Below are 25,878 nucleotides of genomic sequence, written 5' to 3' on the forward strand. Positions count from 1 at the left end.
AATGACCTCGGCTATCCCATCTGACCACGTCTGCTCTGATTCCCACCTGGTACCTGACCTTGGCTTGAACCGACTACCCAGTATACATCCAAATTCTGGAAGGGTTTGCATACCATGCACAGGCGCCTCCTGTCTGCAGACCTATCTCCGTGCACCAGCTGTGCTTCTGAGTGGACCACCAACCAGCACTCCTACAGGCAACCTGTGCAACTTTGGGCCTGACTCCCGCTGTCCCACTCTCAGGGGAGTCCGGAACTTAGCCGCAAGGGAAGCCCTCTCTCCATTGGCCTCCATCACCAGGTACATGATAGGAAGGAAGGTGAATCCTTCATTTAAACCATAGGGTGCTCTTGATCCTAATCTGAAAATTCACTTTGCTTCAAGTTTCAAAAGAAATTTATCTAGGCCTCCTTTTCTAGGACCCAGATCGTATTTGTCAATGATCCAAAAGTCTAAGAGGTCAGCCTTACCATCATGTTTTTGTATGATGTGTTTTGTTACTGGTCTATCCTTGTTTCAAGTAATATCGTTCACATGTTCAAGAACTCATCTCCTAAAGGGGCGAATTGTTTTTCTGACATACAATGAAGGAAATAAGTATTTGATCCCCTGCTGATTTTGAATGTTTGCCCACTCACAAAGAAATGATCAGTCTAAAAATCGAATGGTAGGTGTATTGTAACACAGAGACAAAATAGCAACAAGAAATTCAAAAGAAATACATGGATAACAAATCTTGGGTGAGAACCTTCTTCCCTCAGTCAGGGCACTGAAAATGGGTCGTGGATGGGTGTTCTAGCAAGACAATGACCCAAAACATACGGCTAAGGCAACAAAGGAGTGGCTCAAGAAGAAGCACATTAGGATCTGCCAAGAGGAGTGGGCCAAAATCCCTCCTAAGATGTGTGCAAACCTGGTGGCCAACTACAGGAAATGTCTGACCTCTGTGATTGCCAACAATGGATTTGCCACCAAGTACTAATTCATGTTTTGTGAAGGGGATCAAATACTTATTTCCCTCATGAACATGCAAATCAGTGCATCATTTGTTAGACATGCATTTCTTTTGAATTTTTTGTTGCTATTCTGTCTCTCAGTGTTACAATACACCTACCATTTGATTTTTAGACTGATCATTTCTTTGTGAGTGGGCAAACATTCAAAATCAGCAGGGGATCAAATACCTATTTCCTCCATGGGCATTTTAAAGCATAAATCACCCCCTCTGTGCTGAAATTATAGAAATCTCTTATTTTAATAATCTCCCCATTTGTAGTATTAGCAAACTCATTGGTATTGCTCAAGAAAGTACATGTCTTACAGTGACCACACCTGAAGCTACCTTTTGGTTTCTCAGATAGCCAAGTGTGTTTCATTGAAGTTTTAGAGGTTTTTTCTAGATGACTGTGTACTAAGATGTCGCTCAAATTCCTGCCCTGTCTGTAGGTTATCTTGGGGTCTTTAGGTAGGATCTATGATAGATATTTGTCCTCATGCAAAATGTTCCAATATCTCTTTATGATGTTATAAATCTGCCCTGATTGATTTGAATATTTACCTATTATACACATGCCTTGCTGGTCATCCGCTTTGGTTTTCTGACGCAACAGAGATTCACTTAGAATCCCTTTCACTTTCTCATAGGATTTAATCAAATCATTCTTAAGATAGCCACGTCTCATAAATCTGTCAAACAATTTTCTGTAACATAGCAATATGGCAACCTGGAGGCTTTCCATGCACAGTTGGTGTACATAATGCTTCAGAAATATCATTTATTGATTGTGTGATTGGCTCACGAATTTTCCCAGAAGTCTGCACAAAGATGCAAGTCAGATTTTAAATACCCTTTGCAACAAAAATTTAGATTTTTGGTGACCTACTCCCAAAAGGTTAAATACCTCTAAAGGCATACAGACCCTTACGGTTTCCTCATTAGAACACTACATGTGTATCAGCTTAATGATAATGGAAATGTTACTCTCATTCATATGCACTCTGCAAATTGACATAAACAAATAGCTATTTCCTCAGGTAGGAATCTGCTACAAAGTTTGTTCAAATCCTTGCTATATACATAGATCAACCAGAGGGGACTGTTGTTTTCTCAGCAACCATGGGTTTACACTTTAGAGAGGTAAACCACAGGAAATATGCTTGCATTGCAGAGATTCACTGCATATTTACCTCACCAACCGCTCAGTTTCTGCCACCCCTCTCTTCCAATCCTTCCACTGGCTTTTGATTGCCCAATGAATTACATTCAAAATACCAAGTACAGCATATAAAGCCATTTACAACTCTGCTACATCGCCAATCTTGTCTCCAAATTTCATTCAAACCATCCTCTCCTCTCCTCCCAAATCCCTTTACTCTTGTCTCCTCCTCCCATGATCGCCTCCTGGACTTTTCTAGAGCCTCTACCATCCTCTGGAACTCCCTACCTCAATTTGTCCTGCTAGCCCCTACTCTGACCTACTTTTAGGTGATCCCTGAAAACGCACCTCTTCAGGTGAGCCTATCATGTTTCTAACTAACGGAACTTTTTACTCTTCCATTAGCTCCTTCCTCACATTTATAGCCTTTTATGCCACTTGCCCCACCCTATTAGACTGTAAGCTCTTATGAAAACGACCCTCTTAACCCTTTTGTTTTTAACTTTATTGTAACTGTACTGTCTCCCTTTTAGAGTGAAAAGTGCTATGCAAACTGTTGGCAATAAATAAATCCTGTATAATAATTATATATCTATTTTACTGTGACATACAGGACGCTACACAATTCTAGCTATACAATATATGTCGAATGTATAGACTGTGAAACACCTAGACAGAAAATTATATATTTTAAAAGAAAACTGCATTTCAGCTCAGCTAAGCAATAGATAAAAAGTAATATACTTTATACAAAGGAAAACTCTGAATTTCAACTCAGTTATGAAATGAAAATGTCATTAAAGTGGGACCATTTGGAAGCTCACTAGAGAACATTTGTTTGTGTTTGGGCAATCAGTTTAACAGGCATAGAATCTGCTTCATGTCATTAGGTAGAAATGTCAATGTTTCATTAATACAGTCTCATTATTTATTCCTTTGTGATATTTTTCTATCCTGGTGATGATATTGCTACTTATTCTTATGCCAGTTCTCATTGACTTCACTCTGTTCTCTTTTGTGTTGTAGGACTCCTTGTGGGCTTTTTGGAGAATGCCATGAGCCTAGCTTCACTCTGTAAAGATTCTGCTGATTATACAGTACTGTACATGCTGAGCCTGTGAATGTCTGGGATTTCATTGACATGCTCTGTAAGTCCTCTACCTTTTTCTCTTTCCTGTGCTTTCAATTTCAGAGCTAATTATATTCACAACTGACTACACAATACAGGGATGCGTCTTTGTGGCATAATGTGGCTATTTATGTCTCTCGAAAATATGTCATATACTGCAGTTGTGTTGATGTTCAACTGCTTATACAAGAGCCCTTATCATACAATATTTATTAATGCTTTAGACAAGTGCCATTGCCTTTTTGCACAGAATAAATAGTGCCTTGTTTATTAGACATAACGGCAGATCTAAATTAGTAGACAGGCAGCATGCAAGAGCTGAACCGATTGCTACAATTACATTCAGATTTTCATGAGGAGATTCAAATGATCTTACATATGCTGTGAATATTAATGGTTAAGACAGAAACATACGCAGATCCTTAGCTCTGCTCAAGACTGGCCTCTCCTTCACATGGACAATCTGGGTACCAGCCATCGATGGTCAATCTCCACTCTTCATTGAAAATTAGTTCTTCTTGCAATATTTTGAACTCTTTTTGTAGCATTTTTAAGTATTTTTAGTTCCACAAAGTCTTTATTGAAATTAGACAATAACACAAGGAAAGTCTCAGAGGGTCTTAGCCAACATCATACCCAATATGGAGAGCAAGGAAGAAAAGGAACATTTTCCCAAAAACATTGTACATTACATCTCATTGGAACAATGCGTAAGTTGCATACATAAGGAAACACGGTATACACTAATTAAGAACCATGAGTATATAACCAAGGCCCTCATATGTAGGAGTAGTTATCAGGACATGGGGAATCTTGCAGTAAGCCAGAGGCCCAATGCTATAAAGGTCTGGTAATCTGAATAACAAAGTATTTGGAGGGGAATGAACTGCAGCAGATGACAGTCAAGTATGATATGTATAGGAAGGGAGGAATGGATGGTATAGTCATCAAACTCCACTAAGGGAGTCTGCCTAGGGGAGACAGATTTGTTTAAGTATTTTTATCAGAGCATTGACTATGTACAGTGATGTCTCCAACCCAAAACCAGCCTTCCACAAAGCATTTCATCACTCCTGCACTTCCCCTATCCCTCTGAGCAAGCCAGGAGTGGTGAAACACATATTGTAAGGTTGGTTTTGGGTTGGAGACATCACTGTATGCAATCAATGTACTGATTATTAAAAATGCTGCAAAAATAACTAATTGAAGTGTAGCTGACTTTTTCCTATTATTAATGAGAGTTAGCATTAGATTTTTCCTTGAACAGTTATAACATACAGTATTTTTTATTTTTTTAAAGCCACACTGAACTTTCAGTTAAAAGGGTTAGTTCACCTTTACAAAAAAAAAAAAAAAAAGGCTGTAAGAATCTCCATATAAGGCTCTTAAATCCTTGTTATATGATATGATTTAACAGAAGTAGTAAGGTAAGAACTACATCAGGGGTATTATGGTTGCCCTCTGTAAGACTAGATGTCAAGAGCACCCCCCTCCCTTACATCAGAAGTCAAGAGCACCCCAACATCAGAATTCTAGAGTCCCCCACAGTCCCTTACACCATAGTGCACCCCCCTTACCTTGTGCTGCCACTGGAAAGAAGCTGGGGGCTCGCTGGGGAGCAGAACTTGCAGTGTCTAGAGGAGGGCCAGAGGAAAGCTAGAGTCAGCTGCTGGAGTCTGCATGCTAAGACCGGGGGAGATGAGTGGGTGCTCTGGCTGCACAGAAGGGTGCAGGATCTGTAGGAGGAGGTCTGTCCTCCTCTTTGCTGCAGGCTGCGGAGACAGGGAGCAGAGATAAGCCTGTCTGCGACTAGACAGAGAAGCACAGGAATCCTGTAATCCTCTCTGCTGTCAGCTGCTGAGACACTACTGACTTTTTTCTGATTACTTGCTACCAACTTGATCTTACCATCCTGAAGTTGCTTGTCTACGGATTCTGTATCGGTTGCCAGCTGTTGACCTTAGCCTGTCTAGCTTGTGACTTCAAACTAGTTCAGAGCCAAGTCAGTCAAATTGGGCAGATTTGTGCATTTTTTAACTCCATAGAAATGAAAGGAAACAAGTTATTTGTGCATTTTTGCATGTTTTTCTGCTCAAATGAAGAAAAATTTAAATAATTAAAAAAAAAAACAGTATTATTATATGAATAAATAAATGCAAAATAAGTCAAAGACATACACAAATAAATACAAATATTCATAAATAAATACATCATAAATAAAATAAATTATTGATATTTGATAAAAAAATAAATAATAATTAACCCTAACCTTATAATCTCCTACCCCCCCAAAAAAACAAATATATTAAATAAATTATGAATAATAATATTAATAATACATAAGCACCAAAACCCCCCCAAAATAGTATTCTTCTTCTTCTTATTATTATTATTATTATTAATAATACTATTAATGCTGGGTGTTTTTTTTTATTATTGTGTAGTTGTTATTATTAGGTTAGGGGTTAATTTTTATTTATATATTACATATTATTCATTTTATTTATTTATTAATTATAATTAGAGAGGTGTGAGGGCAACATGAAATGGCCTGACAGGCTGGATTTGGCCCGCGGGCCTTGCGTTTGACACTTCTGAACTACATTATCCATCTCTTGTTTTTACTTGTTTTACTGGCAGATCCATTGCTGGCATAGTACCAAAAGGTCTATTATGGCTCATCCTCGCTTTGTAGTGTTCAATTGTCCTCAGCTGTACCTTGTATCCTGACCTGCACAGGATGCCCCTGTGCTTTGTTACTCATTCAAGCTTGTTCTTCTTAGCTTTCTTTAGCTGCCCCCACAGCTGATTTCACTTTGGATCTCTGATTACTTGTTACCAACTTGATCATACCCTCCTGAACTTGCTTGACTACAGATTCCATATCTGTGTCTGGTTGCCAGCTATTGACCTTAACCTGTCTTGTAACTTCACACTAGTCTCTGATTTTAACACTTTACTGCTTACCCGTTGTCTATCCTGGGCTTTTGCTGATCATGTACCTACCTGACACATAACCCACTCCTTTGTATTTGGGGTTGGAAATGCAAGAGAGAACACACTCATCATCCCAACCTCCAGGAAGATGTGTTACAGACACTCAAGACATTGCTTCACCTCTACTGATTAATTTAGCTATGCTGTGAAAAGTCTGCTTTTCATTTTTATTCATAACATACACAGAGCTAAACATATCAGAGCAGTGAGAGAACTTGGCCCCTCTTCTAGGTTCTTCTAGCTCCAGTCTAGAACTAAGTAACAAGTGTTGGACCTTCCTATTAGCAAGTCCTGTATTCTCTGCAAACTCGGTCTTATGGACACACCCTGAATTAAAGTGGTTGTAAACATTCTTTTTTAAAAAATTAAAATAATAATCATGTCATACTTACCTGCTCTGTGTAATGGTTTTGCACAGAGAAGCCCCCCATCCCCTTTGCACTCTCCCCCCCCCCAGCTCTTCTGGCTCCTCTTTCCCCATGAGTGCCCCCATAGCAAGCCTCTTGCTATGGGGGCACTCATATGGGCTTACTCTCCAGTTGGCTATGTGAGTCAATAAGATTCACAGAGCATGGCTCATCCACTCCCTTGCTCCCTCCTCACTGGCTGTGATTGACAGCAGCAGGAGCCATGGCTCCCGATGCTGTGTCTGAGCCATTGAGGATATAGAGAGCAGAGAGAACCTCTGCTCTTGTGCACAGCATTGGATCGAGATCGTGCTCAGGTATGTGTTGGAGGGGACTGGGTGTGGCTGCATACTGAAGGTTTTTTACCTTGATGCATTAACCTCCCTGGCGGTATTCCCGAGTGTAGCTCGGGGTAGAGTTTTAGTACCAAAAGCGGTAACCCCGAGCTACACTCGGGCTTACCATGTGGCGTTGCTCAGGGAGTCCCTGCAGAGCTTACCTTGTCCTTCGCTCCCACGATGTGTCCCCGGCCATCTCCTCTGGCTGATGCCAGCATCCGGCTTCTGTGTTCCGGTCCCCGTGACGTCGGGACGTACGGGCGGCGGCGGGAAATTTGAAAATTTTAAAAAATGTCATTTTTTTCAAAACACATTTTTCACAGTAAAACATTGCTGTTTCAACCCATTTCACATACATATTGTCCCTAGTGCTTTGTCCTGTCCCCTGTCTGCATTTTGTCTGTCTTTCTGCATGGAAACTTAGAAAAGTCCATGGCGTCCAAAAAGTGTCCCTTTAGGTCAAAAGCGGTTTTAGATCAGCTAGAGAACAGCGATAGTAAATCAGAACCACTTGCAGAATTGAGTGATAATGATTCGTGGGGAAATTCGTCATCAGACACTGAAAACGATTTTGCGACTTTGCTCAGCAATGTACAAACTTGGCGCTCTATTTCAAATTTCAGTGTTTTCGGTTTGATTATATTATTGAATTAAATGTATTATTATTATTATATTATTATTTTTTATGATTATTTATTAAATTATAATTTATGATTTCGTGTTTCAAATTGTATCATACCCGGGATGTTTACTAGACTCTTGTTCGGACAGATTTCAGTGAGTTATTCCTAAAAATTACAGCCTACAATAAAAAAACTACATATTTCCATGCAAAATAATGGTACCACTTTCAGCACCAAAAATCTGAAATAATCATACCACCAGGGAGGTTAAGGTAAAAAACATCTTCCTTTAGAACCACTTTAATTGCTTTTTTGCAAAAAAAAAATATTTTTCCATGTAATATAAGATATATAAAGGATAACATCATAAACGTTCAGACATTACATTACATTGAGTTTATATAGCGCCAAAGGGTTTGCTCAGCGCTGTACAATAGAGGGGGGGACAATACATGAAACATTACAGCAACTACAAACAGCACACGAGGGGTTATAGGGCCCTACTCTTTCGAGCTTACAATTAACCAATAACCAGTTTCTCTTTAAAAGCATTTACACCTAGGTAAAGGTGACATTGTTATACATATAACTGACATTCAGTCTGGTACTCCCAGTGAAGGTGACTGTAGAAATTCTGCTGGTAAATGCTATGTAACAACATTTTTTTAATCTTTTGTCTCAGAAAAAACCATAATAAACAGGTTGCATCCACAGCATGGATGGAGGAATCTCCACATTGGTCTGTTGTATGTCACAACACCTATCTAAGCAGACTAGAGCTGACCATTTACTTGCCATGTAGCCTAACCTTCTGTATCTGTCTGTCACTGGTCCTAACCCACCTACTATTGCTGCTTTTCACCTGCGGCTGTCTGAATACCCAAATAATGAATGCATCAGATAGAATGGATTAAAAAAAAATTAGGGACATATTCTATAAAAGGATTATTGCCTTACTGGCTGTACCAAAATCCCCTTTACTAATAATCCAGGAAAGTACATAAAAACAACACCATGAGGTATTTTCTTTTGGGACTTTTTAGGTACTTCAACATCTTATCTCAAATTTATTTCTTCTATTTATATCTTAAAAAAATATTTTATACAATATCCCCACTGCTCCATCCCACTAAATAACCTTGCTGAGTTTTTATATTGTAAGTTTTATGGGTATACATCAACATTTTCTATGAAGAAGTATGTTAACCCTTAGGCCCCATTCACACCTGAGCGATTTGTAGCTCGAAGCTCCAGAATGCTTGAGGAGAAAAAAAATCAATTATTCTCAATAAAGATAGTTCACATCTCCACTCCAAGTTGCCTGAAGCCAAACACCTGAAGCTGGAGCTTTTTTGTTGCTCAAATCGGAAACTAGCGATTTGTGCATTTTTGCACGTTTTGCCATGAAATTATGCACTTCTTTCTGCTCAAATGAAAAAATGTAACCTCCCCCCCCAAAAAAAACCCCATTAATAATAAATGAATATATAAGTGCAAAATAAATACACAAATAAATCCTAAATAAATAATTTGCTTCCTAATAAATGATAAATGAATAACATGAATTAATAATATGTAACAATACATAAATACATACATACATGCATACATACAGTATCTCACAGAAGTGATACACCCCTCACATTTTTGTAAATATTTTATTATACCTTTTCATGTGACAACACTGAAGAAATGACACTTTGCTACAATGTAAAGGAGTGAGTGTACAGCTTGTATAACAGTGTAAATTTGCTGTCCCCTCAAAATAACTCAACACACAGCCATTAATGTCTAAACCGATGGCAACAAAAGTGAGTACACCCCCTAAGTGAAAATGTTCAACTTGGACCCAAAGTGTCAATGTTTTGTGTGGCCACCATAATTTTACAGCACTGCCTTAACCCTCTTGGGCATGGAGTTCACCAGAGCTTCACAGGTTGGCACTGGAGTCCTCTTCCACTCCTCCATGATGACATGACAATATCACAGACTGGTGGATGTTAAAGACCTTGCGCTCCTCCACCTTCCATGCTTAGCCAGTCCATCACCTTTACCCACAGCTTCTTTAGCAATGCAGTAGTCATCTTGGAGGTGTGTTTGGGGTCCTTATCATGTTGGAATACTGCCCTGCAGCCCAGTCTCCGAAGGGAGGGGATCATGCTCTGCTTAAGTATGTCACAGTACATGTTGGCATTCTTGGTTCCCTCAATGAACTGTAGCTCCCCAGTGCCGGCAGCACTCATGCAACCCCAGACCATGACACTCTCACCACCATGCTTGACTGTAGGCAAGGCACACTTGTCTTTGTAATCCACACCTGGTTGCCGCCACACACGCTTGACACCATCTGAACCAAATCAGTTTATCTTGGTCTCATCAGACCACATGACATGGCTCCAGTAATCCATGTCCTTAGTCTGCTTGTCTTCAGCAAACTGTTTGCGGGCTTTCTTGTGCATCATCTTTAGAAGAGGCTTCCTTCTGGAATGACAGCCATGCAGACTAATTTGATGTAGTGTGCGGCGTATGGTATGAGCACTGACAGGCTGACCCCCACCCCTTCAACCTCTGCAGCAATGCTGGCAGCACACATATGTTTATTTCCCAAAGACAACCTCTGGATATGATGCTGAGCACGTGCACTCAACTTCTTTGGTCGACCATGGCGAGGCCTGTTCTGAGTGGAACCTGTCCTGTTAAACCACTGTTTGGTCTTGGCCACCGTGCTGCAGCTCAGTTTCAGGGTCTTGGCAATCTTCTTATAGCCTAGGCCATCTTTATGTAGAGCAACAATTCTTGTTTTCAGATCCTTAGAGAGTTCTTTGCCATGAGGTGCCATGTTGAACTTCCAGTGACCAGTATGAGAGAGTGAGAGCGATAACACCAAATTTAACACACCTTCTCCGCATTCACACCTGAGACCTTGTAATACTAGTGAGTCATATGACTCCGGGGAGGGAAAATGGCTAATTGGGCCCAATTTGGACATTGTCACTTAGTGGTGTACTCACTTTTGTTGCCAGCGGTTTAGACATTAATGGCTGTGTGTTGACTTATTTTGAGGGGACAGCAAATTTACACTGTTATACAAGCTGTACACTCACTCCTTTACATTGTAGCAAAGTGTCATTTCTTCAGTGTTGTCACATGAAAAGATATAATAAAATATTTACAAAAATGTGAGGGGTGTACTCACTTCTGTGAGATACTGTATGTATGCATGTATGTATGTATTTATGTATTGTTACATATTATTAATTCATGTTATTCATTTATCATTTATTAGGAAGCAAATTATTTATTTAGGATTTATTTGTGTATTTATTTTGCACTTATTTATTCATTTATTATTAATGGGGTTTTTTTTGGGGGGGAGGTTACATTTTTTCATTTGAGCAGAAAGAAGTGCATAATTTCATGGCAAAACGTACAAAAATGTGAGGGGTGTATCACTTCTGTGAGATACTGTACATACATAAATAAATAATAATTAACCCTTAACCTTCATCCCCTAACCCTAACCCTAATATATATATATATATATATATATAAAACAAATAAATTATAAGTAATATTTATTATTATTGTTATTGTTATTTTATTGTTATTAACATTAATAAAAAAAATTTTAGAGTTAGGAGGTTAAGATTAGTGGTTATTTCTTTATATTCATTTATTTTATGCATTTACTATTTATTTTTATTTTTTAAATTTATTTTTGTATTCATTTTATTTATCTAGACATTTATTATTATTATTAATAATAATAATAATAACACCTAATCCTAACTAAATAAATAATAACAAGACAATAACTAAAATATTAACCCTAAACTGAACCCCTAACCTCTAACCTCAACTCTAATCCTAACTCTAACCTAACCTTAACACTAACCCCTTACACTAACAAAAAAAAATAGTAAATGAATAATAATAAAAAAAAAGAAAGAAAGAAAAAAAACTAATGGAAAAGCTAAAAAAAACTGCAAAACCTAGCAACAAATGATGCAGCAGATTATCTTTTTCTCTATTGGCTAATGAAAAAATGCCGAAGCTCAAAAACCTGAGAAATGCTGTATAAAAGCACACAAAAATCGTACGACAAAATGTTTGAAAAATGCTCAAATTCACTACACTCAAGTTTGAATGCAGTTTAGGATCCAGGTTGATGGGAAGCTTCTCAATGTGTTTCTCTAGATAAATGACACACTTTTTCAGGATAAAATACAGAGGTAAATGTTTGGAGCAGCAACAAATGATATCAAAACAATTTTTCAGGGGAGTGTGATTTCACACTTATTCACCAAGCAGTCAACCAACAGGGAGGAGGGGTAAAACAGAGCCTTAACCAAGTCACTATCTGTTCCGCCTATAGTTATTGTTCCAATTGCTTTTGCGTTTCCATTGCTGCAGTGTATGATGCATGTGCAGCCATCAGTCATGTCATGGCATTTCACTAGTGATGATGGAGAGAGTGGACAATAAACACATACAAAGGCTACAGGCTCCAAGGCCATCTACAGCCTAAATTTTAGCCAGTTCAGCAGAAATTGGATGAAATTTGAGCCATTTATGGCCATCTTTGGTTACAACCATAGTTATGAGAAAAGGCCCTCACAAACAAGATATTGCACTAAACCTGTAGGTAAGTAGGAGTACCAGAACCTTTGCTGAGAGGAAGAGTGGGTTTCTGTAATCTAATCAAAGTAATTGGGAGCAGGAAAACGACTAAAACCCATCTATAACATTAACCACAAGTATATTGATGCACATTAGTATAGAAATAATGCAAGCTTCATATAAGAAGAGAATAATCACAGTGCATACATCCAAGGTGCAAACAGATCAGCAAAGGGTCCGATAGAAGTCCTGGTGGAATTGTGCACATATACCTGGGTATATAGTTATTTTTAGAAATACCTCCACATGAATGTTGCAGCAAAGTCTGGTTTCAGGGGCCCCTGAGGATGATGCAACATCTGTTTTTGGGTCAGAGATCTGAAGACAAAATCTGCAGTCATTTGGAGAACCTCCAACTGTTGGCCAACCAGCCTCAAATGGAGCTTCTCACCAGCAAGAACTGTGGTGTGGCACTGGAACAAAGAGCCACATGCATCTGGACCTCTAATCTAATGATCCTGAAGTGGTCATCGGTGGCCTAACCTTGATCTAGCCTATACTGTTTGTCGAGCCCTAAGCTAAAACTATCCATACTATCTCAGACCAGAAGGGACAGGATTAACTAAAATAACAGTTTATGGTTGAACTGGATGGACTTTTCTTTTTTCAGTCAGACTAACTATGTAACAGGAGCTGCATATAAACTATATTGTGATAAACAGGTTCACCTACCAATATACAGGAAGATGACCACTACATATAGAGTAGCACAGACCTAGCTCTCTGGCACTGTGCATGTGAAATAATAACAAGTACAGGGCAGAGATCATTTGTCTGTCACACTGATTTAGATGTATACTCATCTCTCTCTCTCTTCAAAACCAACAACACCGAGACAGGAAGTGTTGATACATAATTATACATAACGCTGTGATATTAGTAGCTAACAGTAGAGGGCATCAGAATGATATATAATAGTAAGTGCCCATTTAACCAGTTCCTGCCCAGCCTATTGTAATATGATGGCCGGGCGGGACTTTCGCTGTCCAGGGGAACGCCATATGCAGCGTGATCGGTCGATGATTGATTATTGTGCCAGCCAGCTGCTGATACCCCATGATCGCTGTGACCAATCACAGCAGATCACATGACAATTGTAAACAATGAATGGCTTCCTTTCATCATGCCATTATTTCCTTACAATTGTGTTGCTAGCTGTGATCGGTCACAGTGATGACATGTTACAGGCAGGGCCAATCAAAGTTTATCTGTACCATGTTATTAGCCGTGGCCAATCACAGCTAATTACAACAATACATACCGAATGAATCCATTTCATTCAGTAAAAATGGTTGCTTATACCAGTGAAATCCATTGGTATAAGCAATCATATTGTGTAAAAAAAAAAAAAAAATCCTGATCACTTGCCCAGAGTAGTACAGCGTTACTATGGTAACACTGTATTGCTTTGGTCACAGGGGTAAAAAAAAAATCATAAAAAAGAAAATAAATAAAGAAAAAATTACCAAAATTCAGTGTCCCTGATCACCACCACACCAGTTATATGGTGATGCTGTAATGCATCAGTGAAAAAAAAATGTAAAAAAACTTGCCATAACAATGTCATATGGGTACAGTGTTGCATGACCACGCAATTGTCATTCGACAACGCTGAAAGCTGAAAATTGGCCTGGGCAGGAAGAGGGTAAAAGTGCCCGCTATTGAGGTGGTTAAAACTTATCAATGTGTGGTATTACTTGGTGAGCGTGAACGTGTGTTGTGGTAAGGCATTCCATTTATTTTAAATGGGCTGCCCATGCATCAAAACACATAATTTAATGAACACAAACCTTTTTTTTAAATTCAGCACACCACAACTCATAGATGGCTCATATCTGGGCGATGTTGAGCACTAAAATGCATGTGTGTAGTGATGCACTATGTAGATACATTTGGGTGCCATACTAAATAAATGGTACAGCACTTCATACCATACATTACTATGGCCATTTTACAATAAATCATTATATTGTGAAGGATCCTTTAATGTTTCTTACTTTTTAGCTATGCCATATTGCTTCCCCTCTTCTCTGATCCCTGGGCAGTTTCTTTTCCAAACTTCTATTTATATTACTGCCTGTTGATACAAGCAGGGGCGGACTGACCATTTGGAAATTCGGGTACTGCCCGAAGGCCTGGGGTCAGTAGGGGGCCCCATGAGATGCCCCTGGTACCTTTTTCATAGGCTTTTTTGAGTTTGGGCAAGGACACAGGGACCCCATGATCCCCTATTGCCCGGGGGCCCCATGAGTTGTCAGTCCGCCCCTGGATACAAGCCAAAGTGTAAGAATCATATTTAGGAGAAGCTGTGCTTTACTTGTAAAAAAAAAACCTTTCAAATTTAAAAGTGCTCCCTAAACACAAACACCGCAACATGTTTGCTAGAGACTTTATTAGCCAGATACATTTCTTCAGTGCACTTCTCTGAATTGTTATTTGACTTTCCCTGAATTCATGGTTAAGACCTCACAGCTCTCATTGCCTTGATAAGTGATGGTGCATGTACTGGCCACTGAAGCGCTCTCATTGGACAGTGGAATGACAATTGACATTTAAAGTGTTTGTAAACCTCTGACGTGAAATATGACAAAGCATATCCCTCTATAGTGTGTACTTGTCTCAATCCAGAACACTACGTGTCATTTCTGCCTGATGCCTCGTTCCTCTGCTATCAGCATGAATCACTTCTCACAGGTTTTCCTGCACCAAGAGATAAAAAGGTGACAGGGAAGGGAGCTCCAGCTCACAGCCTATGATTGAAAGCTTCAGCTTTTCTTATGTGTGCTATGTGAATAGGGGGAAGGGAGTCCCTTCCCTCTAATCAGTTGCTCTCACTGAGCTCTGTAGAGTGTAAAAAAAACCTCCAAATATCTCCTAAATGGTGCACGTTTAATCACTTTTTCTCTCCTTTGTTTTAAAAGATTTGTACTTTTTTTTTTTTTGTTTTGTTTTTTTCTGGTCCCTCTCACTTCTCATGTGTTACTGTAACAATGGGGCAAACTGAGTGAAATTAATTTTCAAGGGGCCCTTCACTGAGGTTGATTTACTAAAAGAGAATAGGCTTTTAGGTTGTTCCGGAGAGCATAATAAATGAGGGGAAGCTTAACTATGCAAAGAGTACCCAATCGTGTGTAAGGAAAAAAAAAATTGTATTTTTGCACATGATTGGAAGATGGAAGTCAGCATAGCTTTTGCTTGTTTGCTAAGTTCTGAAGCAACTTCTTTTGCAAAGTGCACATTCTATTTGCTATTAGTAAATCAGCCCCACATACTATGCACATTGCAAGTGCAGCTGTACTTATTTTCCCCAGAACTTAGTGAATGCGGTGAAACTCTGCTGATTTCTATCACAACGCTCCTTGAGCGTTACCTATAACGCTGCCACCTCCCCCTCATTCCCCCTTTCTGTTGGGGTCCCTCAAGGCTCTGTCCTCGGGCCCCTTCTCTTCTCCATCTACACCTCCTCCCTTGGCCAACTCATACTCTCACGGCATCAACTACCACCTCTATGCAGACGTCACGCAAATCTATCTCTCGACCCCTCGCTTCACCCCTTCAGTCTCCGCCCGAATCACAAGCCTACTGAACGACATATCAGACTGGATGTTGCTCCACTTCCTTAAACTGAACCTCTCCAAAACCAAGCTCCTAGTCTTCCCCCCAGCCCGCACACTACCCCCCACTGACTTCTCCATCACGTCCAACCATGCCACCATCAGGCCCGCCCCGCAGGCCAGAGGCCAGAGTACTTGGTGTCAATCACTAACAAACTCATGCAGACTCCACCTCCGCAACATCGCCAAAATCCGCATGTTCCTAACCCCAGAAACCACTAAGCAGCTCATCCACTCGCTCATCATATCACGACTCAATTACTGCAACTCCCTCCTCACTGGGCTGCCTCGCCACAGGCTATCCCCGCTTCAGTCAATCCTGAATACGACTGGCAGACTCATTCCCCTTTCCAATTGCTCCGTTTCTGCCACCCCCCTCTGCCAATCCCTCCACTGGCTTCCGATTGCCCAACGGATCAAATTCAAAATCCTAACACTGATGTACAAAGCTGTCCACCATACTGCCCCAAACTGCATCACTGCAAGTACCACCCAACACGCACTCTCTGCTCCTCACAAGACCTCCTTCTCTCTAGTTCCCTAGTCTCCTCCTCCCATTCCCACCTCCAGGACTTCTCCAGGGCGTCACCCATACTCTGGACCTCCCTACCCCAATCCATCAGACTATCACCTACTCTCCTCTCCTTTAGGCGCACCCTGAAAACCCATCTCTTCAGGGAAGCCTACCCCACCCCCTGCTAATTCCTGACCTCCTCCACTCTTCCTACCACTCCATCCCCCACAGCTATTTCCTCCTGTACCACTATCCCCTCCCTCCTAGATTGTAAGCTCCAAGGAGCAGGGCCCTCGAACCCCTCATGTATCACATTGTATTGTTATTGTACTGTCGAATGTTCTGTCCCCCTTTGTAATGTACAGCGCTGAGCGAACTGTTGGCGCTTTATAAATACTGTACAGTAATAATAATAATTTCTATCATTCAATCTTAAGCAAGCAAAAATGCAGGATTTTTTTATCTTGCACCTGAGTATTGTTTACAAAGTCAATCTTTACCACATTCACTAAGCTCTGGGGGAAAATGAGTGCAGCTGCACTTGCAAAGTTCACAGTCTATGCGCCTTTAGTAAATCAACCCTAAGCCCTTATGCACACTGGACGTTTTGATAACTCTGGTAACGTTAAAAGTTAAACGTTTTTAAGCTTTTTTTAGTGTTTTTGCATTAGAGTTTAGCAGAGTTTTGCCGTGATTAGTGGCATTTTCCCGCCCTCTTCCACGCCTGTGTTTTTTTTAGCGTTTTTTTTACAAAACAATTTTTTTTTTGGTAAAAAAAATCCAAAAACGCTGGTTCGTGGTGTTTTACCATGTTTTGATGCGTTTTTACAGCTAAAACACTCCTTTAGATACCCACTAGTCCTGTTTTTTTTTCTCCAGCCAAAAAATATCCCTGCCAAAAAACATTGATTACAGTCTGTGTGCATGGAAACATAGGATAACATGTTGGGGGTTTACTAGCTGTAGAAAAAAATGTCAAAAGCCAAAAACAGCCGCTGTAAAAACGTCAAGTGTGCGTGAGGACTTATATTTAGCAAAGACCACATCCACTTAATTCCTCAAAAATAGCACTTCAGTGCCTTAATTATTTCTAACAATTGCAAAATTAAAACATTTTATAGTACACAAAGGAGCTATGAAACCTATCATGAAGTATAGAGCTGCAAAATGATGTAAAAGAAGTGAAGCTTTCAACTGGAGCCAGGGCCTCATTCTATTTCTAACAGCCCCCCCCCCCCCCCCACACACACACACACTTCCCAAATACAGTACATATTGCTTAAAAACACTGTTAAAAATAAAGCTTTGTAAAAACAAATTATCTTGGTTTCTGACACTTTTTTAAAGTTTTATTTTGAAAAGGCTTTTTTTAGGAATATATATTTGTGGTGCTGCTACTAAAGGGAATGACATTTTAATGGAAGGTTTGCTTTAGGTTCTTAAATCCTAGAGGGCCACAAAAATAGGAGTAAGAGGGCCACATGCAGTCCAAAAAAAAACATGATGTGGACATGCCTAACCAATGTGAACAGACAAAATAACTTCTGGACTCAGTATAACTTGATTGTAACTAGTAGGGGAAGTCTGCCATTATTCAGGTTACACAACCCTCAGGAGAGAGGCAACACATGCAAAATATTATTATCCCCACTAAATATTTTTGGGTAAATTTTTATTTAACCTTTTAAATTTGTATTCTTTAACTATTTATATTTAATAATATTTATACAAATACATGTAAATACAACATGCAGTTATAACAGTAGTGTTACAAAGAATTAGGGGTTCTCTAACCCCTAATTGCAGCAGAGGTGGTTCACTTTCAGACTGTCTCTCTCTAATTGGAACACCATAACAACTTCCTAGTGCAGGCAAGGAATGGGAAAGAGCAGGGGTGGACTGACAACTCATGGGGCCCCTGGGCAATAGGGGACCATGGGGCCCCTGTGTCCTTGCCCAAACTCATAAAAGCCTATGAAAAAGGCCCCCTACTGACCCCGGGCCTCGGGCAGTGCCCGAGTTTACAAATGGTCAGCCCGCCCCTGGGAAAGAGGTGATTGAGTCATTCTTCTGTTTCACTCAGTTGTGTGTGTAAATTTGAACTTGAGGTACTGAGACTGTTAACAAAAGCTTTTATTTTCAGCAAAGCATGCTTAACGTGGCTGTAATCCTCATACATGAAATGTGAACAAAGCATATCCCTCTATAGTGTTTACTTGCCTAAATTAGGAGAATTAAGTGTCATTTCCGTCTGCTGCTTCATTCCTCTGCTATCAGCATGAACCACTTCGGACAAGTTTTCCTGACACCAAGAGAAAAATGGTGATAGGGGAGGGAGCTCCAGCAGATTGACAGCCTTAGCTCTGTTCCTGTGATGTGTGTGAAAGGGGGTGTGTCCCTTCTCCCAGTCACTTCCCTCACTGATCTTCGCAGTGCGTATCTTTATCTACCATCCCCTTTTTTCTGAATTCTCAGACAAGCTTTAAAAATTCACATTTCACATGGATGTAGAGAAGAGAATACTGCAGATACACAGGTACAACTGTGCATGTTTCTCTATGTTAGATGTGCATGTTTCCCTATGTGCCTACGAGACTGTGTAAAGGGGAGGGAGGTGGCCACTATCTCCACTCAGGTCTCATGTTACACTCAGCTCTCTGCTCTATGCTGTGCAGTGTATGACATCAGGTCCCCATTCCCTACCTTAGGAATCTCAGAAGTGTTGTATAAAATGTGTGCTTTAGGAGGCTGTACAGGAGAGAGGGCTGCAGATAAACATATACAACTGTGTATGACTGGAGGCCAGTTACAACCTCTTTAACCTAAAATAAATTTTAATTTAAATTAATTTTTTTTATTTAAAAAATAAAATTAAAAACTTCTTGAAAAGAATAAAGCAAACCTAAAAGTAGTACACATTCTCTTTTACGCCTAGACATGCGGTAACTGAATTACATTTGTAAGTGACACCTAAGCATGTCAATAAAATAATAAAATAAAAATAACAATACAATGGATAATAGAACTTATAAAACATTTTTTCTTTTTGTATCTTTTTTCATACTTAGCGTTGCAAAGGTGAACTTAATACAGTGAAATCTGCACTGCTTTACTATTAATGCATACAGTTTTTACATTTCACATTTGTACAAGGTTCCTTTAATGTGATCTATAAATCTGCTACTTTACTTTCTGTTCACGTATGCCTTCCAAAAAGTAAGAACGTCTGTTACTAGTTCCTCCTTGTTGTGTTGCTTAGCAACATGCCATATTTAGTTATTCATTGGGAACCGAGTCATTTTTACTTGGATAATATATCAAGCTCTTTAGAGAGAGCTGGCTTAGTAGATTGATTGTGGTCAAAGGAAAGCAAAATGAAACCTTTTTTTATGCCTAGCTCAATTATGAGTGCCACTGGAATTCCGTGATGGAATCAGGTCTCTGGAACAAATATGTCTTTCCCGCGGAAATGATATTTATCCATCATATTGTGCTCACCAGAAAGGATCAATAACATATTAGAATTGCAGATTTTATGACATTAATATGGTGCATACAGGTGTCTTTTTTCCAATGGATGGCAGCAACAATACAGATACATTCTTGCTGATAGTAGCTGCAATTTAAAGGATCCTGTGAGATAAAAAAAAGAAGATACTTTTTTTTTTGTGAGGTCAGCTGAGGTCATACACTGTCTCCTTGCATATGAGTGGGCAATGTGATTTAAAGCTGTTGACAGTGACCCCTGACCTCCGACACTTCAGCTTAATTTTGGATAGAGTGGTACGGAAGAGCAGTCATTATCATGTTTGTACTGCTGTTTCCCTGTTAGGGGCTTTATTATTTCTATTTGTCCTGCTGACTACTATTACTGACACTGAAATTGAGGCAAAATCTAAGATTTTAAATTGTCTAAGATTAGGAATAAAAGGGAAATCTTTCAATTGGGATACTTGTCATTGTGACTGTCACTTACTTTGAAGAACTTTTCTCCCATTTCTTGTTGTGTCTACAAGATGAATGGAATTTTCCCTAATGGGACACCGATGTAAAATAATGAAAGGGTTTTAGCTATAGATATGCTACAAAATTGAATAGCCACATCACTGAATAAATCCCGTTATGAATGGTTCTCTTTACAGAGAAGTGCATCTTAACCCCCCTAGCGGTCTGATTATGTCAGTATTTCTGTGCTCAAAGCAGTAAATTTTTTTGCATGGAAATATGTAGTATTTTTATTGTAGGCCTGTCATTTTTAGGAATAACTCACTGAAATCTGTCCGAACAAGAGTCTAGTAAACATACCGGGTATGTTAAAATTTGAAACACAAAATCATAAATTATAATTTAATAAATAATCATAAGAAATAATAATATAATAATAATACATTTAATTCAATAATATAATCAAACCAAAAACACTGAAATTTGAAATAGAGCACCAAGTTCGCACATCACTGAGCAAACTCGCAAAATCGTTTTCAGTGTGATGACGAATTTCCCCACAAATCATTATCACTCAATTCTGCAAGTGGTTCTGATTTACTATCGCTGTTCTCTAGCTGATCTAAAACCGCTTTTGACCTAAAGGGACGCTTTTTGGACGCCATGGACATTTCTCAGTTTCAAGGCAGAAAGAACAGTAAAAATGCAGGCAGAGCACAGGACAAAGCACTTGGAACAAAATGTATGTGAAATGGTTTGATACAGTAATGTTTTACTATGTGATTTTACTGTATTTAGTGAATGGCACTTTTTAACATTTTTAAATTTCCCTCCAGTTCCATCCCCCGTACGTCCCGACGTCACAGGGAATGGAACCCGGAAGACAGATGCCGCCATCGGCCGGGGACGCTGCAGGGGGGACATCGCGGGAGCAAAGGACAAGTTAAGTGCAGAAGGGATCCCGGAGCAATGCTGCAGGGTATTCCCGAGAGTAGCTAGGGGTTACAGCTTGTGGTGCTGAAACTTAACCCCGAGGACTACCTCTAGGGAGGTTAAGTTAGCAGAACCACCACGATTTATTACAGGTACTTATATAGCACCATCAATTTATGCAGCACTTTACATATATATATATTGTACATTCACATCAGTCCCTAACCCTCAAGGGGCGTACAATCTAAGGTCCCTAACTTTCATTCATACATACACATACTAGGGCCAATTTAGACAGGACCTAATTAACTTACCAGCATGTCTTTGGTGTATGGCATATGCTGTTTAAGGCACATTTACATAAAGCCCATTGGGCTGCATTGCTCGACGCAAACCCAATGCAGTAATAAGCTGATATTCATTGTTTCCAATAGGGTTAGCTCACACTACCAACAAAAATAACAAGAGTAAGGTTAGTGTCAACATGAAAACCTGATGCCAGGAAAACTGTATATCCTGTAGGTGTTATGAAGATCTATATACATCTTGGAGTTTAACTTTTCCAAAAAATTTGCAGAAAATCAGGGTATTTCTGTGAAATGTTGACAGTCTGGCAAAATGCATTTTAGTAAATGGAGAAGACAGGCTTAATGTGTTTATGGTGGTATTTAAAGTGATTATTAAAGGTTCTATTTTTTGAAGTATCAAACATGTCATACTTACCTGCTCTGTGCAATGGCTTTTCATCCTCATCTTCTCGGGTCCCCCGATTGCACTCCGGGCAATATCAAGCCACTTGCTATGGGGGCACTGGTGTGTGCTTGCTACCGAGCCCCTCTCTGTGTTCATAGGACTCATTGAGCCACGGCTTGGCCCCACCCTGCCCTCTTCTCATTGGCTCACTGACTGTGATTGACAGCAGTGGGAGCCAATGTCTCCGACTGCTGTATCTCAGCCAATGAGGAGAGAGAGAGACCTGGGACAGCTGAGGCCCCCATGCACATTGCTGGATGAAGAGGGGGCTCAGGTGAGTATTAGGGGGGCTGTGGGGGGAGCAGCACACAGAAGGTTTTTATTTTGTCTCCATACATAGAATTAATGAAGTTAACAAACCTTCAACCATTACAACGACTTTAAAGGTGCACATCAGATTCTGAATTGCTCTTGGATCTCTTGGACCTGGTCACGTGCCTAAAAATATCTGCTCAATAGCCATATAATTTCAGATACACACACGCACACATCTAAACTATCCTAACTGCATCCCTAAATTAAAAAAATGCACACCCTCTGGGGTATTTTTTCCGTAAGCAAATTTTGCTTCAATGAGCTAAAGCCAGTTCCACTTGAAATTTCAGCACAAGAGAATCTGGTAATTTTGTATCAAAATCAGTTTCTCCAAAAACACTCCACTCATCACTAAATTCAAGACTCTCTGAGACTAAGCAAAGCTAGAATCTAGCCTACTAGCTCCTTTGCTGTCCATACACACCTCACTTTTTCATCTGGCTGACCTATCAATTCAATAAGGAATTTGACATATGAAATCATCATTCAATATGACACAAATTGGAAATTTAGCTACAGTCCAGTAACTGTGTCAACATCTCACTGGAAAAGATAAAATAAATGGCAAGTCATGGTTTCAGAACTGATTGTTTGCTCCATACATCAAATAATCAGCTAAAAATTATCATCATTTTCCACCCAATCTATTCCTTTTCTATTTCAATTTGATCCCAACAATTGGTCAAAAGTGAATGAAATGGTAGAGAGAAACACAAATAATTGCTAGATTATCAGAATATATATATGATCCTTTCAATGAACGATAGAATCAATACATGTATGACCTACGTTAGTTAAACCATCCCCTCCTAAACATGAGACCTAACCCTTTTAGATTACACTGCCCTTGAGTTTTCATGACAATACAAATCTTTGCATTTAAAGACCTTAGAGAAGCCAACGAGGAAATAAATCTATCAGAGCTCGCAAATAAATTGAGTTTCTCAAAAAGAAAAACAAAAAACACAAAAACAATGGTCAAAAATGATTTAAAATTTAACAGCAAATTAAAATGGAAAAATCTTTGCAATTGATCCAGTACCTTTATTGTTGCATTGCCTATATCACCCAGTCTCTAGCGTTGCTTAAATTGATTGCATTTGTAGCATAAGTTTAGCAATGTAAGTATTATTTTTATCTGTATTCCTTTTAGTAAATCATGATCCACAACCCTGCAAAAAATTTATAGTATTTAATTGCTTTTCAAGGAAATAACAATTATATCTTATTATAGCTTTTTATTTCTTTTTTTATTTCTTTCCGATACAGTTTTTGAAGATAAAAATTGGCCTTATTTAATATGTAAAGTAAGTATGGACACGTTATCTGCCAGTTTACAGTTTATCTTAATGAAATTCCAGTTCCAATTAAAAACCTTAAATGTTATAGTGAGTTGTATTATATTCTAGAGACAGTGGAGGTCATAAAGCATCTAATAAAATAAAGTTTATACAGCTTGTATTATTTACTGTATTTTTTAAAGGACATTTTATGTGTTACTGGCAACTGTGCAAATAGCCTGTTTCAAGACATTTTGGCATTCATTAGAGCCCCTGTGATAAATGTCAAACAACTTTCATAAAATATTTTTTTGCAAATATAATCTTGCACTATCAAGGGAGGATGGCCTTAAAGTGCAAGCTAAAAAAAATGCAAAACATCTCTGAAATACATCCAATTCTTCCCATGGCTTATACCATTTAAAGTCCTGTAAGTACAGAAAATACTGGCTGATCTGCCAAAAACGTACACTGTCCCTAATTTTTAGTTATGTGTTGTTAACACAGTGGGGGTTGATTTACTAAAACTGGACAGTGCAAATTCTGGTGCAGCTTAAAAAACAATCAACTACCAGGTTTTTTTTTGTCAAAGTTTAATTGAACAAGCTAAATATAGAAGCTGATTGAGTACCATGCACAGCTGCACCAGAAATTGCACTCTCCAGTTTTAGTAAATCAACTCCAGTACCTTTTCTAGTCTGAAATTGCATGAAATAATGTCAGTCATTCCAAGTCGTCTTTTGTTAAACTAGGAAACCTTTCCCTTCTCTTCACCTCCACAACATTGGAGGAAATTGTTTGCAGTTCAAGGTAAGAATTGGGAGGTTAAATAGCCCTTGGGATAACACAGGCAAAGTGTAAAGGACAGCACTACCTTTTCTCACAGAGTCATTAGGTACTTTTTCCACTTAATGAGCAGATATTTAAGAGAACAAAAGGAGGTAAATGATATAAATTAATTGTAAGGGTTTACACATACTTTAAATTGGATTTCATAGTGGTTTAAGGTCAAGAACAGTGGTCTCCAACTATGGCCCGCAGACCAGATGTGGCCCTTTGCTTTATCTGACCTTTGGGGCACTGTCTCCCCACCCCGATATAAGGCACTATTCCTCCCACTGACACCAATGCTAAGGCACCACTCCTTCCACCAACACCAACATTGGGTCATAATATTTTCTACTGACACCAATGGTGGGTCAGTATTTCTCCCAATGATATCAATGATGGAGCACTATTCCTCCCACCAATACCAAAGATAGGAAAGATAGGACATTGTTTCTCCTACTGTTCACAGGTGCTATGTCTTTTTTTTATTGCCACTGACCACCAAGCCTTAAGCATTCCTTACTCCCACTGATTCTGGGGTATTTTCTACTCCTATTGGTCACAGTTTGACCCTCCCCCCCTTTCAGTCTGAAGGTCAGTAAATTGGTCCTTTGTTAAGAACATTTGGGGACCCCTGGTGTAGGATGAGAGAAGACAATTCAGGATGGCCGGCATTACGTATATAATCAAGAAGAGTGGCTAATGTGCCCCACAGTAATCAAGTTGTACTTTGGTATTGGGGCCTGATTTCATAGCTAAGTCTTAAGGACAGTAAATGGGTCCTTTGTTTAGAAAGTCCAATTGGACTGAAAAGAGGTAAATATATACATCTTTCTTACACAGGTTAGTCAGCTTAGGTATTAGAAAGGGAAGGAAGCATTTTTAAGTCTAGATAGCTTTAGCCGAATTCTACTTTAACAACAATACAATTGACATCAACTAAAGAACAGTCCTCTTGGTGTTGGATTGACATGTTGTTGAATACAAAGTCAGGTAAACAAAGCAGTGTCATGGAAAATACATAAGCAGGCAGGGAATGCAATACATCACCATATACAAAGAAAGAGAAGGGGACATCCCATAGTGTAAAACTGCTTAATACCTTTCTTTGGGGAAATATCTAAAAAAATACACTCACAAGAGAAGTGTCTAAGCCCGACACCTGGTGTACTCAGGCTTATTGCTGTGCAAAATAATGGAAGCCTTCTGTAGTGATCGCTCCTCTGAGCAGCGTGCGTTCCACAGGGCGGATGTGACATCAGCGGAAGTTGCGTCATCAAACCGCGAGGCATTTCGATCATAGATTGTCTTCAGGAATTGGCACTTCCTGAAGACTATCTATGATCAAAACGCGTTGAGGTCTGAT

Source organism: Staurois parvus, unplaced genomic scaffold, assembly GCF_062004578.1.
Source record: "Staurois parvus isolate SC_StPar_1 unplaced genomic scaffold, SC_StPar_1.0 ptg000047l, whole genome shotgun sequence".
Classification (NCBI taxonomy): Eukaryota; Metazoa; Chordata; class Amphibia; order Anura; family Ranidae; genus Staurois; species Staurois parvus.